Genomic DNA, 23,869 nt, shown 5'->3' on the forward strand with positions numbered 1-23,869 from the left:
CTATGTAATGAAGCAGAAGGAAAACAACTCACAAAAAATCCTCTAGGTTTAAGTACTTAATGAGAAATTTATATGGACTTTCCAAAGCTATTCCAATAATGTTTTACAACATAATACAATACTTAAATTCTGGGGTTTATTACAATTATAAGGATATGTCTTATCTCATTATATTCTTCTCAATAGTATATTATATTCGGGACATTAAAGACTAACTTTTGGCTTTGTTAGAGACATGATCTCATGCAAATGAGCATTGATTTGTAAATAACACACACAAATAGGTGTAGTAGAATTTCACAATTAATTGCAATCAATTTTGGAAGGACATTATGATCACAGTTTAGTTTTTCAGTTAAAGAGTTCTCTCATATAAATTATACTTCCTTTTAACATTTAAATTAAGAAAGTAACTAATATGTTAATCTATATAAGTCAAAGTCATTCTGACATTTTATGGTAATCTATTAAATTAATTTCATTTGCACTGCTATTAACATATATATGAGTGAGTATAAATTCTTAGAAACATATTCATTAAATTAGCTATTGCTCCCAAAATACTTTATTTACATGCTTGACAAATTTGATATAATCCTATCTAATAAAGATGTAATATGAAAATTGACCATCACTCCAACACACAAGATGGCCACCCCATGTGGTCAAAGATGGCCGCCCCCATGTGGACACAAGATGGCCACCACAAGATGGCCTGCAGGGGAGGGCAGTTGTGGGCGATCAGGCCAGCAGGGGAGGGCAGTTGGGAAGGACCAGGCCTGCAAGTGAGGGCAGTTAGGTGTGACCGAGCCAGCAGGAGAAGGCAGTCAGGGGTGACCAGGTCGGCAGGGGAGGGCAGTTAGGGGCAATCGGGCTGGCAGGGGAGCAGTAGGCATAGATAAGGCTGGCAGGGGAGTGGTTAGGGGGTGATCAGGCTGGCAGGCAGAAGCAGTTATGGGCAATAAGGCAGGCAGGCAGGTGAGTGGTTGGGAGCCAGCAGTCTTGGATTGTGAGAGGGATGTCCAACTGTCCCATTGGGATTGGGCCTAAATGGGCAGTCGGACATCCCTTGAGGGGTCCCAGATTGGAGAGGGTGCAGGCTGGGCTGAGGGTCACCCCTCTCCGTGCACAAATTATGTGCATTGTGCCTCTAGTTAGATAATAAAAATATAATCTGAATTATACCTTTTACACATGGCATACACACAAAATACAATAGGGAAGTATAATTCTTTTAAAAAAAAGCTTGCTAATACAATCAAATATATTACATATCTTCATTTAATTTGAATAGAGCTATTAAGAAGCAATGACAACATGAAAGAATGTCTGAATATCTTGTATGTGTCACTGTGTACATCTCTTGTAATTGCTATAATGTCAGCTTTCTTCCCTTTTTCCCTTCCTTTCCTCCTTCCTTCTTTTCCTCCCTCCTTTCCTTCCTGTATTCCTTCCTTCCCTTTTTTCTTCCTTTTTCCTACTGCCCCATTTTCTCCATTTTTTTTTCTACTCCTTCCTCTTCTTCTTCCTGCCCATCTTCATTATTTCTCTCTCCACCTCCTTTCTTTTATGGGTATGGAATTACAATATGCCATGAATTATTCTAGCTATTGGTGTTAAAGATGTTAAAAAACTAACCTCAAACATATTGCAGCAGGATTATTTCAGAAACTGAGCAGTGCTTTGGCAAACATAAAATAAACCAATATCATAGATAGTTATTGGATGAAAATATATGCTGCACTAGCTGGTTTTGAGTTAAAAATTTGAGATTATACCTTAATGAAGAGAGAAGTGCAGCAATGCAATAATAGGATTAGTGCTTTAGGCTAAGGAAAGGAATACCCAGCACAAAATCCCTAGGGCTGAAAAATTCCTGGTAGAATTGAGGAACTGAAATAAGATGGGCAGTGGGAAAGGGCATGAGTAATGGAAAATGAATTCATAAGGTATCCTAAAACTAAGTAGATGTTGAAATCACTAGATGGTTCTTCAACTATCCTATTTTTGTTTCCTATTTTCCTTTTGTTTTTTACTTTTCTAGTTCAGATGAAATTCTATATATTTTTTTCTACTATTTCTATTCCATTTTTGTTGATGCTACAATATTTTAACAACCAAGATATAGTTCTTGTTTCTGAGTATTATTTATAGTACTTCATTATTTTTTATGGATGTAATACGCACAAGAGTAGCCTATTTTTCTTCAGACTTACAGGATCTATACAAAACACTTTTCAAATTATTTAGATCATATTTTTCTTTTTCACTCCATTAGAATTATTAATTCATTTTTAATTCAGTGTGAATCATTTTTAATAATTTTCATTCCATCACAGTTGATTTAAAAGATACATATAATAAAATTTAACCTTTGTGGTGTAGTTTTATGGATTTTGGTAGATGCATAGGATTATTTTATCTCTCAACACAATTACATATTGAATAGTTTCATCTCCAAAAATTCACTCATGATATACATTTGTAGGCAATACCTCCTCCAACTCTTCACTTTTTTTTAATTCTATATTTTCTCTGACTTCAGAATGTCAAAGAAATTGATCACACAATAGGTACTCTTGCATATCTGGCTTATTATCACTAGAAAATTCATTAAAGTTATATCTGTATTTGTATATAAATAAATAACTTCTTTTAAGTTTCTGAGTAGTATCCCATTGTATGATTCTATCACAGATAATCTAACTTTTGGATAGTTAAAGGATATTTGGCTTATATCCAGTTTTTCCAAATTATGAATATAGCTACTATAAATATTCACCAGATCTTGGTAAAATTAAATGACAGATGATTGAGTGATAGGTAGTTAGTTTCAGGTATAAATACATTTATATTTCTACATAAAGTAAAATTTCTTCAAGTGGACTTGTTGCCGATAAGAATGGTCTTAAATAGTTTCAACACATAATAATTTATCTCTTAAGATGTTGTAGAAGAATATATACCTTCAGGGCTTAAAGAGACAACTTTCCATTCTATTCACAATGATTTCTTTCTGCTTTTAGCTATCTCTTCATGACTTCAATCTTTGCATTTCAGATCAACTGTAGAAAGACAATTTTATGGGATCTAGGAAAAATCTAAAGTCAATTTATATAGGGAAAATCCTTTAGAAATTCGCTACTCAAAATATGGTATAAACACCAGCAGCCCCTGCCTTGGCCAGGTGGCTAAGTTGGTTGGAGTGTTATCCATCCACCAGAAAGGTTGTGGGTTCAATTCCCAGTCAGGGCACATATCTAGGTTGTGGGGTCAATCCCCAGTCAGGATGCATATGGGAGGCAACCAATAATTGCCTGTTCATAATCCATGTTCATCTCTTATGTCAATGTTGTTTTTTTTCCCTCTCTCTCTTCTGCTCTCTCAAATCAATAAAACATATCCTTGGAATAGGATTAAAAAAAAAACAAAAAAACCAGCAGCGCCAATATCACCTGGGAGTTCATTAGAAAAGCAGAATATTAGACCCCAACCCAGATTTACTGAGTAAGAATCCTAAGAATTATAGGTTAGTTGGCACATTAATGTTCAAGAAACACTGCTTTCAAGGACAAATCAAAATTTGGACTGATACTAATAACTTTTAGTGTCCTATCCCTTCATAATATTCAGATTTTCATTTGTCTAAGAAACATCCATTTGATTAAAATAGGCTTAAAAAAATCCAGTAGAAGCCCTCTAGCTAGCATTCATGTAATATTCTTTACTCAATAATTATGATTTCATTATTATCACTTTACCTTTCTTTCAAAATCTGAGAGGGCCTTCATGGGCCCCAAATAGCTCTGGTTCATTTAAACTGGATGTCTTTTCAGAACACAGAGATACAGGACTCAGTATCACTCTCTCATTTAAAAGTATCCCAGTTCATGTATCACACAATTATACAGAAAAGGATGACAAGCTCTTTGTCATTATTGAAGGCCAATCTGAGTGTGTATTGAATTGTACAGGCTCTAAAATTTTGTTTCCTATTCTTCAGAAAATGCATTCATAGATTATTTTGAATAAAATATAGAGGACTGAATAATGATATCCTCAAACCAAGGTAAATGTCACACTTTACACTTAGTATATTTATTCTAAGTATAGAGAAATACAATGCGTACTTATTTTAATCATAATTGTACCTGTTATAGTTCACAATCTGGGAAAACTGTTAATCTCTGATTACACAACCTGAAATACTGCCTAGAATTCTAACAGTCATAATTTTTACATTCTCAGGAATATTAATTAATAGGTTTTGTATTGTAATTTCGGTCAATGACAAAACATTTTAATCTGAAAGGTTTAAGAACACTCAATTTATTATAGTTAAATAATACATAGAGGGGTGAACAATTATGCTTACACTCCATTTATTGACATTTATCCACTACAGTAAAAATGTAACCATTAGAATGGCCATTTATTACATGATTTCAAATCTTGCTGTCAGAGGAAGCCTAAAGGCATTCTTCTTTTCTTATGTTTACTTGTCACATTTAACTCTGTCCAAAGATGGGCAAGATTCATTATTTTTCTGTCTCAGAGTTATTTGGCACTTGAGAACTATAATGTTATTGTTTCAGTTTGGATAGATTTGCAATTCTTGCATTTTGTTTGAAACCGTGGTTGGACTGAATCCCAAAGACAGAGTAAAAGTCAGCAAAACCTGACAAAACCTGACAACTTTTCCCTAGCTTTGGTTTAAAATAGGTGAAGTCAGAAATTTTCCAAATCAAAATAGAAATATAAAATGTAGCCCAAGGGCAAATAAACCCTTAACTAAAAGAGAAGTTGGAGGTATCATCACGAACATTTGGGAAAACACTGAGCTATACACTGAGTACACTGAGTTTCAAGTTCCCTAATATAAAAGTTGAGTGTCACTAATTTTATGCTCTTCTCTTTTCATCACATTGTTCAACAAATCTTTTTGAAAGTCACAAAAATGAGTCAAAATGAAATGAATGTGGTACAGAATATATTCACCTACTTGCTCCTAACTAACCAATATAAACTTTTCTATACTTAGTTCATTTAAAAAATGATGTCAAATATTCTCAGAAGTCATAAATGGGTAGAAAACAATATTCCAAAATAATTATATAAAAGTTTATTTATTATATACAACCTGTTTTATCTTAATAATGAGTATGATACTTAAAAATAAGCAGAAAAAATAAAGCTGTGAAAAGCAATCTTCAAATCAAGTCACTTCTACCTTTCATTTGACTCTCATATATGAAAACTAAATATTTTACATAATTTATGCGATTTAATGATGATAATTATAAATAATATATTACTGAGCTAATTCAATGTTTCTATGTCTGAGAAATACAGTTGATAAAGTGAGTGGGTATTTTATAACACCATCTAAATGATGGCTTTTAGATCATTTGTTTTTTAAATCCATCAGTTGATAGCGTGGTAGATAGAGCAGAGCATCACTAGACAAGGAGTCAGACAGCACATTCTCTAATCCAGGCAGTTCAAATATAACTGCCTTTTTACAGGTTTTTGCTTCAGTTTCCTGAAGCAAAGTGTGTGTGTGTGTGTGTGTGTGTGTGTGTGTGTGTGTGTGTCTAGAATAGCTCTAGGTAGGTATTTAAGTAAAATGCAATTGAGTCAGTGTTCTTTAACACTTATTATTTGAGTGTAGACAAATCTTATAATTTTGTTGGACTCTTTAACATGCAAATACTAATACTGCATCATAGTGTCAGGTAGGTCTGCTGAGGTGGGGACTGCCCTGGGATCCTGAACAGGGGTGGGATCAACATTGCCTCAGACCACCTGTCTATGAGCAACTCAGCAGCCAGCAGACCACCAGCAGGCAGGTTCACAACCAGGTGGTAACCTATTCTCTCCTAGCATGTAAATGGTCATGTGGTTTGGACCCCTGATCTTTCATATGGCAGGTCAGGTGGTTTAGACCCCCCGCCCCCGCTACGACCTTTTCCTCCTTAAAGATAACATTTAGGCCTCAGTTGTATTTCAGCTTCGGGCTCAGAAAAACAGCAAAAGCAGACAAGTGGCACCCTGGCTGCCTCAGAGCCAGCTACTTTGACTAATGAACCCCTGCCCTGGCACTGACTAAACAGTGGAGACCATCACCCTGAAAGAGCACACCTGGAAAGCTGATGAATATTCTATTAAGACACTCCCCTGAGACCTCCCCTGAGATTTCCACCTGCAAGAGAGAGAGATAAATATGCTCAGGACAAAGAAGCCAATATGTGCTCTCCCTCCAAGGAGCATACCAGTCCCATTTCCCCACAGGATGTATCCCCAACCTCTAAGAGACCCCATGAAACTTGCAACCAGGGGAGCAATGGGCAGTGGCAGCTCATCCGCTGAACCTATCTCCAAGGCCCCCTTTTCTCTGACTTCCCAGTGAGCTAAAGCAGCCTGGCCATTCTCTCTCTCTCTCTCTCTCTCTCTCTCTCTCTCTCTCTCTCTCTCTCTCTCTCAGCTGGCCTGCTCCTCATTTGGAGTGTATCTTTAAAAAACCCACTTTGCTTTATTTTCATTTTCATTGACCTTAAAATTTTTTCTGCCTGGATGAGAAGAACCAAGGTCTCAGCTGGTAATTACAATCGGTAACAATATCATTATAAATATTCATGAGGTGACATATACAGTCTATTTGAATTCCTGGATTATTATTGTTTACTCAAAAACAATGGTCTTCTTTCTTCTGCATTTATATCTCTACTAAAATATTGTTCATGCCTATGATTCTGATTCTGACATTCCTACAGCCTTTAACAGAATAAGAGAATCCATGCTTACACACACACACACACACACACACACACACACACACACATGTATGTATAATTAATACACAAATATGTTATAGATATTTATATGTTTTAGGTTATATATTTGCTTTAAATAACATGTAGCCTGCTATTCTGCTAATATACTAATTAGATCTCTAGTATACAAAGTAGACCTCTGAAAAGTCCAATTACAACACATAAATTCCATATATTAGAATTTATTAATTTCACTATCTTCATGTCCACCTTTGTAGCATCTTGTCTCTTCTCTTTTCTCACCTTCAGCGTCCTACCTTTAGGACTTTGTGATTACATTTGGCTTTCCCAGAAAATCCAGGAGAATTTCTCCATCTCGAGATCCTTAAACACATCCGCAAAGTCCCTTTTGCCTTATAAGTTAACATATTTACAGGTTCCTAAGATTAGAATATAGACATCATTGGGGGGTATTATTCTGTCAATCATAGTATCCCTCAATCCAGGTAGGATGGCCCTTACAATGTAGTTGACAAAGTTCTTCTCACTGGGATGACTTCATGTTACTCTTCTCTCCTTCAGTGCTACTGCAGCAAGAGCTGAGGTTCTCCAGCAGTCAATTTCCAACTGGTGCTAGCATACTGTATAAAACAGGCTCAACTATTTTAACTCCAAGCAGAGTTAATTCCCAGAAGAAAATATTGATTCACAGAGAAGAACATACATTTTCCTCAAAACCCTGAGGCTAATATATGTTGTAATTCCACATTGTAGGCTTTCCTAAATCTCTCTATAGCATCTTTATCCATCATGGACACATTGGGACACATTGAGGCCTATGAATCAGGGGGGATTTTACTGCTATATGGACATGCTACAGAGGGTGTTTTTTTGTTGTTGTTCAGAACCCCTCTCATTTTTAGCAGCCTTGCATATTACTCAGGACACAAGTAAGAGCAGCCCACCCAGCTATGATATATGTTGATTCCAAAATTCAAAAAGACCTAGGACTGGCACTGAGAGTTGCTTTGATGATTTATAAAGAAAAGTTGATCTATGACAATAGATTGGATTTTCCCCGTCTTTGTAATTTCAAATTTTCCTTTAAAAATAACATGTAAGAAAAATTTAATTATGTGTCATTGATGTGTAGATAATATACATTCTAAAGTAATAAGAACAAATGATGTAGCACTTTTCTGAGAAAGTTCTCCGTGTGTAATGCTTAGTATTTTTAAGCTCAATCCCATAGCAACATTATTAAAAAGGGCAACAATGGGTGGTAGTGCAATTACTAGCTGAGCTAAAACGTCACTGTGGTGTTAGAACTCTCTATGAAACAAGTATTTGAGGTCTCACTGTCAGTCACTGTAACATTCAGATGTATGAGGAAGCTCAGTACAATTTATTATAATATGGTAATTAAATAGAAAAGCATGTACTTGTGTATCTGTTAGCGTCAGTATTCCAGGAGTACAGTTACCTTTGAAATCCTCAAATAATCTTGATGATATATCTTTTGAATACCACCATTAAGGAAAATGAGAAAGTCCTAAATTAGCATGGGCTTAGCTAAAATAAAGACTTTATCACACAAGGGTTCAAAACAAGCAACAAAAATAGAGCCTGTAATAGATGCAGTGCTGCCCCCAATAGGTAACCCACTGAAAAGGTATTGATAGGCCAGGCCATGGGGTAATGATCTCCATGCTTTTACTGGTGATGAGTAAACTTGTGCTATAGACAAAGAGAACAGTTCCAGCTGTAATGCTTGCCACTGCCAGCTGGGAGATGTGTAATACCAGAATGAGATGGGCTGACTGTATCACAGTCCAATGCACCAATTCAAGTGTATTCAGAAGCCTAGGCATTGATCATGCTTATGGCTCATCAAGATACATCACTACTACATTAAACATTCTTGAAACTCCTATAATTTATTATTTTTTGAAATGTTGTGGATAAAGTAATTCTACTGCAGAAGGAGCAGGAAGATCTGCCTGACATATCCTCATGCCTCAGGGTGACTGCTCATTGGCTCCATCCTTCAACGGCAGCTTTGTATCTTATTTTAATTAATATTTAAAGTAAATTTATTGGGGTGACATTGGTAATAAGGTGATATAGGTTTCAAGAGAAATATCCATGATGAGAATCATTGATTGGTTGCCTCCTGAAACCCCTTACTGGGGATTGAGCCCATAACCCAGGCATGTGCCCTTAGCTGGAATCAAACCCAGGACCTTTCAGTCCCCAGGCTAATGCTCTATCCACTTAGCCAAACCAGCTAGGGCTAGCTTACATCTTTTAAACTTAAGTAAACTGAAAGTGAGAACATACTGTACTCAGAATTTTTAAATCAATTTCCAACCTAGATTCAGATGATATACAGTTTCATATATCCTATACTATGGTACACTACGAGAGAGAGAGAGAGAGAGAGAGAGAGAGAGAGAGAGAGAGAGAGAGAGAGAGAGAGAGAATTTATGTTTGTTTGCTGTCCATCTCTTCTGCAGGGATGTACAACCCATAACAGCAGGGACTTTGTTGAATTTTATTACTTGCTGTGTCCCTATTACCTCGTATAGTGCCTGACAACGAATAAATAACCAATAAATCCCTGTTGAATGAATAAATTGTTGCTCCAAGAGTCCAAAATGTTTGAAAAAAATCCTAAGTAGCATAGCCAAGGTAGAAGAAATAACTGTGAAAAAAATAGCCAATATGTCATTCCAACTTTCTCAATATTATTTTCACACCAAATCCAATGCTGTTTTCTATCCTGACAAATTGCCTATATAATAATAAGTTAGGGTTTTCCTGAGCTGGTTTCATTCAGACTTCAGGTTAACAGAAGATTAAAAACAGCATTCTTGTTTTGCTTCTATCTGATTTATATATAATCTTAACACAAATTATACTAGAGATAAGGAAGCTGATGCAGAATAAATGCCAATATAGTTGAAACTGAAGCCACAAGCCTGTGCTTTCCAAGATTCAATAGCGAATGCGGTTTTCTAATACTGCAGAAGGAGGAGTACAAGGATTCACTATAAGTAAGAGTGTTTTCTTATTTAATGATGATCTTATCTTAAGATCTTAGGTAAGTTTATAATTGCTTCAGTTTCACTTTTGTAAGTCTTACCAAATCCAAGTATAGGAAAGTAAAACTATTCTCAATACACTGATTAAATGAAAGTATTTTCCATATTTCCACATAAGTAGTGCAGCATTTAAATAAAAAAATAAAAGGCATTATCTTGCCCTTGAAAATTTTGATATTGGGACTTACATGTTTGATGCTAGCTAAACAATGGAAAACTCCTGAGACCGTCCAAATGCCCACAAACATGAGAATATAAAGTTGCCATTGGCATTGCACATTGAGAAAAAAGATCAATAACTTGCAACCTTACAGATCAATTTCTTCCTAACAGATGTAATGTCGGAAAACAAAATTTTCACATTATCTCATCTTTGAGAAAATATTAAAAATTAAGGAAAACAGCAAGTAGCTGGAAGAATTTGGCAACTCTGATTAGTTCTTCCTCAGAGATAAGAGCCCTGAACCTGATTTTCACTCACCTGCTTAGGATAGAAAGGCTACATGTGGAGGCTCATATTCCTCAATTTATTTAGTTTAATAAATTGGTTTAGAGACAATCACTTCAAATAATAAGATATAGCTGAGGTAAGTAGGAGACACACATTGTTTTTTTTTTTTTTTTTTTATCCTGAGTTATAGAGTTAACTATAGATGAGTACAAAATCAGAAGAATTTTCACCATGAAGTGATTTCAGTGATCCCATTACACAGAGCACTGCGGTAGGCCATGTACACGTTTACTGTACTAACACTCCTGTATGCCTGACTATGCAATAAAAAGAAGATGGTGAATTAAGATAATGTGTTGGAGTCAGAAATTTGGTATATGGTAATAAGGTGAAACCTTGAATACTCAAATGAGTACCCCGATACCCAGCTATTAACAACAGTTACACTGAATAAGCCAGAATCACAAGTATATGAGAAAAAAAATGGAAGCATGTAGTGAACTGAAAGGAAGAAGAGGATGTAGAATTAAAGAAAATACTCTAATTAATAAAATAAGAAATATTCAAGAGGCCAATGCATCCATGAATAAAGAAAGGATACTTGCAAAAAGAACTTTCAGAGAAAAAGTAAAAGCTATTGAAGTTAAGAAATATGTGATTATTGCCGAAACCGGTTTGGCTCAGTGGATAGAGCATCAGCCTGTGGACTCAAGGGTCCCAGGTTCGATTCCGGTCAAGGGCATGTACCTTGGTTGCGGGCACATCCCCAGTAGGGGGTGTGCAAGAGGCAGCTGATCGATGTTTCTCTCTCATCGATGTTTCTAACTCTCTATCCCTCTTTCTTCCTCTCTGTAAAAAATCAATAAAATATATATTAAAAAAAAAGAAATATGTGATTGTCAAAATAAAATTCAATAGGGGTTTTTGAAGAAAAAAGTTAAACCTATATTATGTATATAAAAAGATCAAAAGTCAAAGAATCTGAGAAAACTAAATTATAGAAGTAAATCCAACTGGCCCAAGACTTTATTGATATAAGGGCAAAACATATGGAACTCCACTAGTTCTTTCTCAACTACCTTTCCACATTCAAACCATTTCTTGTCTGCTGTTCTAGATACTGTGTGGGAGACAAATTTAAAAAATAACTCATAAGCCTGTGTGTGTGTGTGTGTGTGTGTGTGTGTGTGTGTGTGTGTGTTAAAATGTAAGTATATTATTTTATCAGATGAAGAGTTAAAATTACAAGATGTGCACATATCTATGAAATCCTAAGATGTGACCATCAGTGTAAAACATGTAGTTAGAGTGTTAGTCGGTATCATAAAATGCATGAATTTGAGTCTTCAATTAATATCCAATAAAATAATGTTACCATATTATCAACTATAATTGAAATGCTGGGCAACAACACTGTATAACATACTGCAAAGTTGCTAAGAGACCAGATCTTAAACTGTTCTCAACACAAAATGAAATGATAATTAAGTGACTTGATGGAGATTTTAGTAACTATACTTTGGTAATCATATTGCAATATATAAATGTATCAAATCAACATGTGTACACAATATTATATGTTAAATCTCCTCCATCCTCTCTCTCCCTTGTTACTCAGAAAAAGTTTACCTCTTAACCTGGAAATTTAGCTCTATCACTTACCCTCAGTATAATTTTATCATTTATGTTTCATTTTTACATTACCCTGTTATTTAATTTTCTACATTACTATAAAAAGCTAGCAGAATATTTTATCTCAACTTTGCATTTATGCTCCTTTTCACCTCTATAGGATCTCTTTCATAATTACATTGCAGTCACTGTCTTCACTTGCAGAAAATTCATTCTATAGCTGATAAAAATGATTATTCTTTAGAAATACTGAATACTATTACTAGTACATTGTACAAAGACAATGCATCTGTCACAAAATAGAAAAAATGAATACTTGAGTTAAGTAATACAGAACACATCTGGATGTGAGTAGGTATTTTTTTCCATGAAAAGATAAGAATCCTGTGTGTGTATGTGTGTGTGTGTGTGTGTGTGTTAAAGTGTATAGTAGTGTACAGCCAAATATAATTGAACTAAATTAGCTTCAAAAGTATATATATATATATATATATATTAATATTATTGATTTCAGAGAGGAAGGGAGAGGGAGAGATAGAAATGTCATGAGAGAATCATTGGTTGCTTGCCTCCTGCATGCCCCTACTGGGGATCAAGTCCGCAACCTGGGTATGTGCCCTTGACTAGAATTGAACCCTGGACCATTCAGTCTGCAGGCCGATGCTCTATCCACTGAGCCAAACCAGCTATGGCTGCCTTGCTCTTTAAAGTTTTATGGCTTATACTCCAAAGAACATAAAACATATGAATTTTGTGTAGAGAAGCTGTATGCAGAGGTTCATATTCCTCAGTTTATTTAGTTTAATACCTACTAACTATATTTAAAGTACAATATTTTATGTTTAGGTCATATTTAAATGTTCAAATAAAATCAATTTTTGTTAGTTTAAGCAGATCATTTTTTTTCAGAGCCTCGCTGTGGTCATTGCAAGGTGTTTCCCCCCCCCCCTTCTTTTTTTTCTTTATTGATTAAGATATTACATATGTGTCCTTATCCCCACATTGCTCCCCACCCCCCACTCATGTCTTCACCCCCCTGGTGTATGTGTCCATGGGTTAGGCCCGTGGTCGGCAAACTGCGGCTCGTGAGCCACATGCGGCTCTTTGACCCCTTGAGTGTGGCTCTTCCACAAAATACCACGGCCTGGGTGAGTCTATTTTGAAGAAGTGGTGTTAGAAGAAGTTTAAGTTTAAAAAATTTGGCTCTCAAAAGAAATTTCAATCGTTGTACTATTGATATTTGGCTCTGTTGACTAATGAGTTTGCTGACCACTGAGTTAGGCTTATATGCATGCCATACAAATCCCTTGGTTAATCTCTTCCCCTTACCCCCACCCTCCCCTACCTTCCCTCTGAGGTTTGACGGTATCTGATCAATGCTTCTCTGTCTCTGGATCAGTTTTTGTTCATCAGTTTATGTTGCTCATTATATTCCACATATGAGTGAGATCATGTGATATTTATCTTTCTCTGACTGGCTTATTTCACTTAGCATAATGCTCTCCAATTCCATCCAAGCTGTTGCAAATGATAAGAATTCCTTCTTTTTACCTGCAGCATAGTATTCAATTGTGTAAATGTACCACAGTTTTTTAATCCACTCATCTGATGATGGGCACTTGGGCTGTTTCCAAATCTTTCCTATGGTAAATTGTGTTGCTATGAACATAGGGGTGCATATATCCTTTCTGATTGTTGTTTCTAGTTTCTTGGGATATACTCCTAGAAGTTGGATTACTGGGTCAAATGGGAATTCCATTTGTAGTGTTTTGAGGAAACTCCATACTGTTCTCCACAGTGGCTGCACCAGTCTGCATTCCCACCAGCAGTGCACGAGGGTTCCTTTTTCTCTGCATCCTCGCCAGCACTTGTCATTTGATTTGTTGATGAGAGCCATTCTGACAGGTGTGAGATGGTACTGCATTGTTGTTTTGATTTGCATCTCTCAGATGATTGGTGACTTTGAGCATGTTTTTATATGTCTCTTGGCCTCCCTTATGTCCTCTTTGGAAAAGTATCTATTTAGGCCCATTGCCCATTTTTTGATTGGGTTATCTTCCTTTTGTTAAGTTGTAGGAGTTCCCTGTATATGTGGGAGATTAAACCCTTATCGGTGATAACATTTAAAAAGCTATTAAATAGTATGACTATAGCTCTTAATATGATATAACGTTGTTGAAGTGTCTCTTTAAAAGGAGAGTTAAGAGGAATGAGTACAGAAAATAATACAATAGAAATTAGGTTATCAGGAAAGGGGCTCTGTGGAGCTAGAAGAGATCAAAAGGTGCAGTTTCTACCACCCCAAGATGGAACTCCCAGAAGAGGACCTCAATATAGGAATACTAGAGGCCCCGTGTATGGATTCATCTATGGGTGGGGTCCTTCAGCCTTGCCCCTCTCTCAGTCCAGGACCCCTTGGGGGGATGTCGGACTGCCAGTTTCATCCCCTGAGGGATGTAGCAGTGGCAAAGTGGCAGGCAGCCAGGGAGGATCCCCAGCCGGGGCCAGACACAGCTCCACTGCCACTTATCCCGGCCCCACTGCACCTGCAGCTGCCGCCACTGCCCAGTAGCGCTGCCGCAGAGGTAGGAGAGGTTCCCGCAGCAACTGCATTCGCCAGCCGTGAGCCTGGCTTCTGGCTAAGCAGTGCTCCTGCTATGGGAGCATATTGACCACCAGGGGTTAGCTCCTGCATTGAGTTTCTGCCCCCTGGTGGTCAGTGCGTGTCACAGTGGCTGGTCAACAGGTTGTTCCACTCGTTCTGGTTGTTTGGTCTTAAAGATTGCTTAGGCTTATATATATATAGACTAGAGGCCTGGTGCACGAAATTTGTGCACAGAAAAGGGGTGGAGGGGGTGTCTCAGCGCAGCCTGCACTCTCTCGCAATCCGGGACCACTGGCTCCTAACCGCTCGCCTGCCTGATTGCCCCTAACCACTCTGCCTGCCTGCCTCATCACCCCTAACCACCTCTGCCTGCCTGCTTGATTGCCCCTAACCACTCTCCTGCCTGCCTGATCGCCCCTAACTGCCTCTGCCTCGGACCCTGCTGCTGCAGCTTAGTCTGGAAGGACGTTCGGAATGACATTCGGAAGGTCGTTCGGCTGTCCGGTCTAATTAGCATATTATGCCTTTATTAATATAGATTGCCCCAGCTCTTCTTTCTCTTTGATAAAGTAAGTATGACATTACCTTTGTCAGCAGAACTTTGAAGCAGGGGACAAACAGATTGCTTGCTTATAAGCACTAAGGGAAAGCTAGCTGCACAGCACCCAGAAGTTTTTTGATCCATAACAGCTGACAGTCCCTCCTTCAGTGTATGGAGGTGCATTGGGGAGAATGAGAGGTGACATTCAACTCAGGAAATGTTTCTGGTGTGGCCTTTGCTTTTGGAATTGCCAGGTAGGAATATGGGAGTTATTGTTCACCCACACAGTTTCACTTGCCTCCCATAGCAGGAATGCCTTTGCATTAACAATGGTTAAGAAAATTATAAATGATAAAAATATAAAGCATCCCATATAAAAAATTCCCACAGATTAACTAGAAAATACAAAATAAGGATGTCTCACCTAGCTGTGAAAACACAAACTATTTCAATGTCCTCAGTGAGGTTCCTTAACAATTCTACTAGGCCTGATGTGAATTCTGATGACACAGATACAAGTTTTGTTAGCAGAATTGTCAGGGAGTTCCAAGTGATTTAAAGGGGTTGAAAAAAATAAACAATTATGCCTGATAGAAAATATATTTTTAAATTTTGCTTTATTGTCATGACATCATCATATACACATTGCTATTCAAATATTTTGAGTATTTTATTTTAATAGTTACATAATAGAAACAAATTGCAATCAATTAAATAGAAATATATTTTTTCTATGGATATTACCTGTCTCTTTTTACTTGCACACTTACCAATTTCCCCAAACCAACTCCTCCAAGCTTCTGGTATGTGGTTCTTTATTGTATCATATATGTTTCCCCATTTCTTCATGTGTCAACTCTGATTCATTCCTCAAGGTGTTATGAGGGAAACCTTCATACACCCTCATTAGGCAGAGTTCCTCTCTGCTAATACTGACCTTTTCAGCTACCTTATAAATTAATGTTTATGACTTTGAGGTCTTTGAAGACTATAGCCATTTATTTCATTATCTTAATATTAGCAGAGATGAACACAGTCCTTAGCAAAAAGCTTATGATCATAATTTGAATAAAAGTTTGAAGAAATAAATCAATTGATTAATCAACACTATGAATATGCAGAAAGCTTACACTCAAAGAAAATTCAAAACCTACTAGTATTTTACATAATCACCAATATGACAGAATACACTTCCCCAAAGAAACCCAAATGGTCAGTTTCTTGAAAAGCCACTTTTTTATTTTTGCAGTAATGGCAAATGTTAAATAGAGAGAAAAGATGCTATGAAATCTTAGAACTTCAGAAACTACCTGAAATAAATCTGGAAAACCTCATCTCAGTTATAGCTAAAAGAACATTAGTCTCTTCTGGGATAGCCTCCTGTTTTCTGCCTGAAATGCCAGACAAACTTCTTGGTTCTCAGTATCACCCTCACTTGTCTTTAATAGTAGTCATCATACTATATCACTTACCCATCTCTATGATAACATATTCTTATATTTATACCAGTGGCCCGGTGCACGAAATTTGTGCACATAAAAGGGGATTAATTAGAGGAAATAATTTAATATTGCTATTTGCCCTTTCTCTATAATACAAGTGTCAGAGATAAAAGAAAATTAGTAAAATGTACATGAAAACCTTCCTCCCGTCAGAGTCTGGGGCTCACCACGGGACCCAGAGTCAAGTCCCCACCCACCCACATGCACCTCAAAATCATGTGAGACCCAGACCCGGCCGCACCCCACCCCTCCATTGGGCTAGATCCAGACCTGGCCAGTCCCACCCTTGTCAAGCCCTGCTGGACAGGGGGCATACCTCAGATCCCCTGGCCCAGCGCCAGGATGGGGGCATGACCTGACGTCCCCCAGCCCATACTAGGGCGGGGGGCATGCCTTGAGGTCCCCCGTCAAGCCCCGCTGAGTGGGGGGCATGAGGTCCTCCATCAAGCCCTGCCGGCTGGGGGAGCACAGCCTCAGGTCCCCCGGCCCAGCACCAGGAGGGGGGCACAGCCTCAGGTCCCCCATCAAGCCCCGCTGGGCAGGGTGCATGGCCTGAGTTCCCCCGACCCAGCACTGGAGATGCACCTTGAGATCCTCCGTCAAGCCCCGCTGGGTGGGGGCATGGCCTGAGGTCCCCTGTCAAGCCCCGCTGGGTGGGGGCAAGGCCTGAGGTCCCCTGTCAAGCCCAGCCAGGCAGGGAGGCGCAGCCTCAGGTCCCCTGGCCCAGTGCTGGGGCGGGGGGTGCAGTCTGAGGTCCTCTGGCCAGGTTCCGGGGTGGGGGGTGCAGCCTTGAAGTCTCCTGTCAAGCCCCACCTGGTAGGGGGGTGCAGCCTGAGATCCCCCGGCCTGGCGCTGGGGCGGGGGAAGCAGCCTGAGGTCCCCTAGCCCAGCACCAGGACGGGAAGCGCACCTTGAGGTCCCCTGTCAAGCCCCGCCAGGCGGGGGGCATGGCCTCAGGTCCCTTGGCCTGGCGCCAGGGTGGGGGCATGGCCTTAGGTCCCCTGTCAAGCCCCACAGGGGCAGGGGAGGGCGTAGCCCAGTGATGGCGAACCTATGACATGCGTGTCAGCACTGACACATGTAGCCATTTCTGATGACACGTGGGGGCGGCTGCATGCCGAGGATGAAACATTTGCAAAATAATGTTTTTTCCTCAAAGTGACACACTACCCGAGTTATGCTCAGTTTTTTGGTGAAGTTTGACACACCAAGCTCAAAAGGTTGCCCATCATTGGCGTAGCCTCAGGTTTCTGCTGATTGCTCATTAAGGCTCCTTAAGGGAACTTGGCCTCAGCTGTGAGTGCAGCCATCTTTGTGACGGAGTAATGGTCAATTAGCATATTCCCTCTTTCTTAGATAGGATTTACATATTGCCTCTAATAATAATAAAAAGCTTCTCTTTTGTCAGGCACTGTGCTAAGCAATTAAAAGCATACTCTCACTTTTTGGGATACCCACATCTATCTATATTTTCCAGATGAATAGAGGCTTAGAGATGTTAAGTAAATTATTCCAATGTCATGCAAATAATAAAGGTTGGAACCAAACTTCATACCAATAGCAAGAAGCATACCCATTGTTATTGGTTGTATTGTGTCCCCCCAAAAAAGAGTTGTTGAAGTCCTACACCCTAGTGACTCAGAGTATTGCCTCATTTGGGAATAGGGTTTTCACAGAGGTAATCAAGTTGAAATAAGATCATTAGTATGGGTTTTAATCAATATTATTAGTTAATAAAAAAGGATAAATTTGGACACAGGACAGATTCATGCAGAGGAAAGACAATGTGAAGACATATACAGACAAGAGAGTCATGTGACTGGAGTGAGGCTTCTATAAGCCAAGTAAAGTACGAATTGCTAGAAAACACCAGAAGCTAAGAGACAAGGAAGGATTTCCCTCCAGAGCCATATGAGAGAACATGGTCATGCTGACACCTTCATTTCATACTTCTAGCTCCAAAACCTTGAGACAAATTTCTGGTTTTTCTAAGCCCATCTTTCTGTTACTTTGTTATGGCAGCCTGAGGTAATGAATTCATCCATTTACTTCTTCAACATGAACAAACCAGGGATTCTCTTATTTGTGGTCTATAGACAATAACATTTGATAAATATAATTTTGAATTAAATAGATAAATATATCAACTATAAAACATGAATACTTTATTATCTTAAAGTGCTTTCTTTCTCTGAATTTTAAACCTTTTGTAGCAATGAATTAGTGTGTGTATATATGTGAATATTATTTTATTACATATATATAATTTCATTGATTAGTTACTTTATTTATTAGTTGTATGGCTAAATATGAGCAAGATCCATAAAGCTCATGAGAGAGGCTATTAATAGAAAGGGATTAAAATTAGCAAAGAAGCAACCTGGGGCGCTCTCTATCTTATGGATGAAAGGTTAATCTTTGTTTCATAAATAATGGGTTTAGTCTTCATTCAATTATATATAAAATTTAATCAAACAAATAGTATGAACAAAGTCTTGAGACTTGAAATATCCTCCCTAAGTGATACTTACAAAGTTTGAAAATCAAGCCCCTTAGGTTTCAACTTTGAAACAAACGACAGTCAGAGCGACTCATACCTGTACATAATTGATTTATTTATGCACAACTTGGCTTTGTTGAATTGTGTTGTATTGTATCAACTTATAATTAGTAATTTTAATCTATTGATATTTTTATTAACAAATGATATATTACAAGCTCTAAAAACCCATTGTTGAATATTTTGGATAAATGATGTGGAAGGCATTTACCAATAGAATTCTGTCTTGTTTTTGTTCATACAATTTTGTTTTTGATATTCAATAGGAAATGAGTATGAAACAAGAGTTATGCCTGAGGCATAATTGTGTATTAACTGTGTGTTCACAGTGGTTTATGTATGTTTGTTTCTCCCTACTTGGGACAGCCATTGGGAAATCAGTATCACATTTGTAGAATATATGGGAGATAAATTTGTGTGAAATTGCGTACTGTGCTTACTCATAACGTATTAACTTAGTAATTATTATATTCCCTCTGGCTTCTTTTCCTACTCACTTGTAGCTGCAATTTTATTTTACTTTTTCTCTAACTTCATGTATACTGAATTAGCATTTTGACAGATTGGGTACTCAGGGTTTTCATTCAGATCTGACCTTAAGCCAGCACCCCCATAACTCAAATAAATTATATCATGATGTTTCTCTCTCACATCAATGTTTCTTTCTCTCCCACTTCCTCTCTCTAAAATCAATGCAAACATATCCTCAGGTGAGGATTAAAAAAATTTTGTGGTCCTTATTTTATATAAATTAGGCCTCAAAATAAAATAGTACCTTATGACTAAAGTTTCCCCATAAGATTATATCCCATACAGCAACTGAATCATTGTCTGATTACCACTCTAGTGTTTCTTTTATCTTTTTGTATTCTATCACTTTAGATTATTTTATTTATTAACTCAACTATGTATTTTAAAACATTTACACTTTTTATTTAGCACCAAATACTTTTTATACTGACAAGTTTCTTCAAAATAATCAGTCTTTTAAATGCCAACACTGCTTTTTGAAAATGCAAGTAGTTCTGTGACCTTTATCAGTCTTAATTTTATAAATCTTTCAATGTTTTGGACTTTAATTGAATTTTGATATTTTATTTTTTTAAACTCATAGATTTTTATTTTGATTATTTTAAATTACTCATTCCTCTTTTATTATTAACTAGTGGCCCGGTGCATGAAATTCATGTGTGGGGGGGGTGTGCCTCAGCCTGGCCTGCACCTTCTCCAATCTCCAACATCCCTCTCTCAATCCGGGACCAATGGCTCCTAACCACTCACCTGCCTGCCTGCCGGATCACCACATAACCTCTCTGCCTGCCAGCCTTCTCACCCCCAACTACCCCCCGCCTTTCTGCCTTATCGTCCCCAACTCCCCACCCCGCCAGCCTGCTCACCCCAAACTGCCCCTCCCTGCTGGCCTGCTTGCCCCCAACTGTCTCACTCTGCCGGCCTGCTCGTCCCTAACTGCCCCTCCCTGCCAGCCTGATCACCCCCAACTGCCATCCCCTCTTGGCCTGATTGTCCCTAACCACCTCTGCCTCAGCCCTGCCACCATGGCTTTGTCCAGAAAGATGTCCAGAATGTCTCCCAGTCAATATTACCCTTTTATTAGTATAGATAGAGGCCTGGTGCACAGATGGGGGCCAGCTGGTCTGCCCTGAAGAGGGTCCCAGATCAGGGTGGGGGTCCCCTTGGGGAGCGGGGCTGGCCTGGGCAAGAGGCCTGGGGCGGTTTGCAGGCTGACCATGCCCCCTTCAGGGTGGGGGGTCCCCACTGGGGGGCCTGGCCAGCTGGGTGAGGGGCTGATGGTAGTTTGCAGGCTGGCCATGCCCCCATTGGGGTGAGGGTCCCCGCTGGGGAGAGTGGCCGGCCTGGACAAAGGGCTGAGGGTTGTTTGGGGGCAGTTTGCAGGTCAGCCAATTCCCCAGCTTTGTCCAGGATGTCCGGAAGGTCTCCAGGTCTAATTAGCATATTATTCTTTTATTAGTATAGATTATATGAAACAGTGACAATGTCACAGGCAATACAAATAATTTTCATAGTTTCACACTATAATTTTAAAATTGGGCAATTGTTCAAGTCCCTTGGTCATCAGGAGATATAGGATGTACATTCTCTTCATTGAGTCTGTTTTCTACATATAAAAACTGACAGTAGAAATTTTTCACAAGTATAACAGCATGGGCAATAAATTCTTACTAGATCCTAAACCCCAGCTTATGAAAACTTAACCTATTTCTTCATTAAAAACTTTTAAAACCAAAATAAAGAATGGGGTGCTTCTTAAGTTATACAAATTTCAGAGTCATAGTGTTCATAAATTATTTTGATTTTATTCAGTACAGCCAAAAAGAAAATATACCACCTATACAAAAACTTTAAGATTTATTTTGCATAGTAAATTTAAATTTATTAGCACACAGTTGTAAAAAAATATATTATATTCTGTGACAACCACATCATTTGATACTTTGCAAAAATGGTATAAACGTAGTAAAACTGGCTTTTATGATTAGGATGCTATTTGTAATAAAGTACAAGATAACCAAAATCCTGAACAATCGCAGATGATATATCACAATAATTAATGAATGTGTTGCTAAGTATTGTCATTTAGTTAAAAACAATTTCACATAAGCCAACTCATAAGAAATGATGCAAAGTGTTCACACACATAATTATAGACATAACTTCTATCACCAGAGCAGTTAATGAATACTGATAAGAGAGATCATAGTGTTTCTGAGGATTGTGACTTACTACATCAGGTTCAAGAACCAATAGCTTAATGCTCTATAGGACACAATACTGCTGTATGATTGAGAATAACCTTCTGAGCTTTGCTCTCATGGATTAATCAATTAGAAAAAAAGAACAGCTGTGGAACTTAATGTGCTGTATTTTAATGATGCTATATGTAGTTTGTTTGGATTTATTAAATTCTAATCATTATCCAGAATATATATCCTGTCATTTTAAAATAACTATCATAATCATAATTCAGTGTTTGAATGATAGGGCTATAGAATATCATTTAAAGATATATATATATAAAACTATATTATTATAACCAATTATTAAATGCTTTAAAGCAAAAATTATTTAAGAGTATTTTTAAGGTGAAATGGTTGAAGTATTCATATATTTATTTTTATTTATTATATAACTAAAACAATATTATTTTTATTTATGCAGTACTATAGCAAGAAACATGAAAATAATATTTTTGTCTATTGTATTTATGTTAATAGAACTGTTCATAAGAACCACAAAACATAAAATCTGATATTATAAGAGCATGCACTACTATTAAAAAAATTATGACCTGTTCTTAGACATAAACACATATGCTAAATCACATGGACTTCCTTATGCCAGAAAAAGATCCACATTTAAAGTTACACCAATATTATTTTCATAGACCATGTTATGAAAGTGAAATTCTCATAATATTGTATATCTCTTCTGTGCTCACAAAATATATGAATTGTTCAACAAAATCCCTGCTTAACTCCTGGGAGAATTCCTGTGTCTTTAACACAATATAGAGAAATATGTAAGAAGTACGAGAATTGATAAGACTGAATCACAGAGATATCTATATACACAATTTTTGGATAACCCCAGAAAAACAAATAATGTTTCTTTTCCATTTCTACTCAAAAACCAGACCTTTATGAATGCCATGTAGTAGGATGTAAAATAACACATTACAATATTAAAATTGACTTTAAATTTATTAAGAAATATTGTATCTATATACACCTTTACTATAACATTTTGAGCTATTTTCTCTAGAGAAAAACATTAGTTTATATAGGAAAAAGCACTAGAATTTGTGTATTAACTATAGAATATTAAATATTTTACTTAGAGAATATAATCAAATATTCATATTTTAAATATTACTGACATTCTTATAGATTGTCTTATAAATATATAAAATATATATTTAAATGTTTTCTTACATGTATATTCTTAATTCTCATTATTATTTTTATTAATGAGAGAGAGAGAGAGAGAGAGAGAGAGAGAGAGAGAGAGAGAAAGAAAGAGACAGACATCTATTGGCTTCCTCCTGCATGCTCCACGACCAGGAATGAACCTGAAACCTAAGCATGTTCCCTGACTGGGATTCAAACCAGTGAGTGACCTTCTGGTGCACAAGATGACACTCCAACCAACTGAGCCACACCATCCAGGGTGTGAATATTCATAATTTTAAAGTTAATATTGTTATAATTACAGACAATTCTCTGTCCTTGGAATATGCCTTAAATATTGGTATGAAACTGAACAACTGAAACTAAATACTTAACAGAACAAGTTAATTCATGAAATGAATCCACTGTCGCTCATTCTCCTATATGATTTTATTTTTATTTTCTTCTTAGCCATGTATCACAATTGCCCATAAGAATATGTGTTGTAACTGAGAATATAGCTAAGAATATAGGGAGAAGAATAAAAAATGTGAGCAGACAAAGCCATACTAGTTTTCACCACTGCTAAGGGAGTAAGATTAGAGATTAGCATGAGTTAACAATCCATAGGGAAAGAGAACAAGTGAGAGTGAGAGGAGAAGAGAAAACAGAAGAGGCCAGGAGAGAACATTGCATTGGTGATAACCACCCCCCCCACCACACACACACACACACACATCCTTGTCCTTTGGAGCTACTTTTTATAGGTAAGATA

The sequence above is a fragment of the Eptesicus fuscus genome, chromosome 19, assembly GCF_027574615.1.
Source record: "Eptesicus fuscus isolate TK198812 chromosome 19, DD_ASM_mEF_20220401, whole genome shotgun sequence".
Classification (NCBI taxonomy): Eukaryota; Metazoa; Chordata; class Mammalia; order Chiroptera; family Vespertilionidae; genus Eptesicus; species Eptesicus fuscus.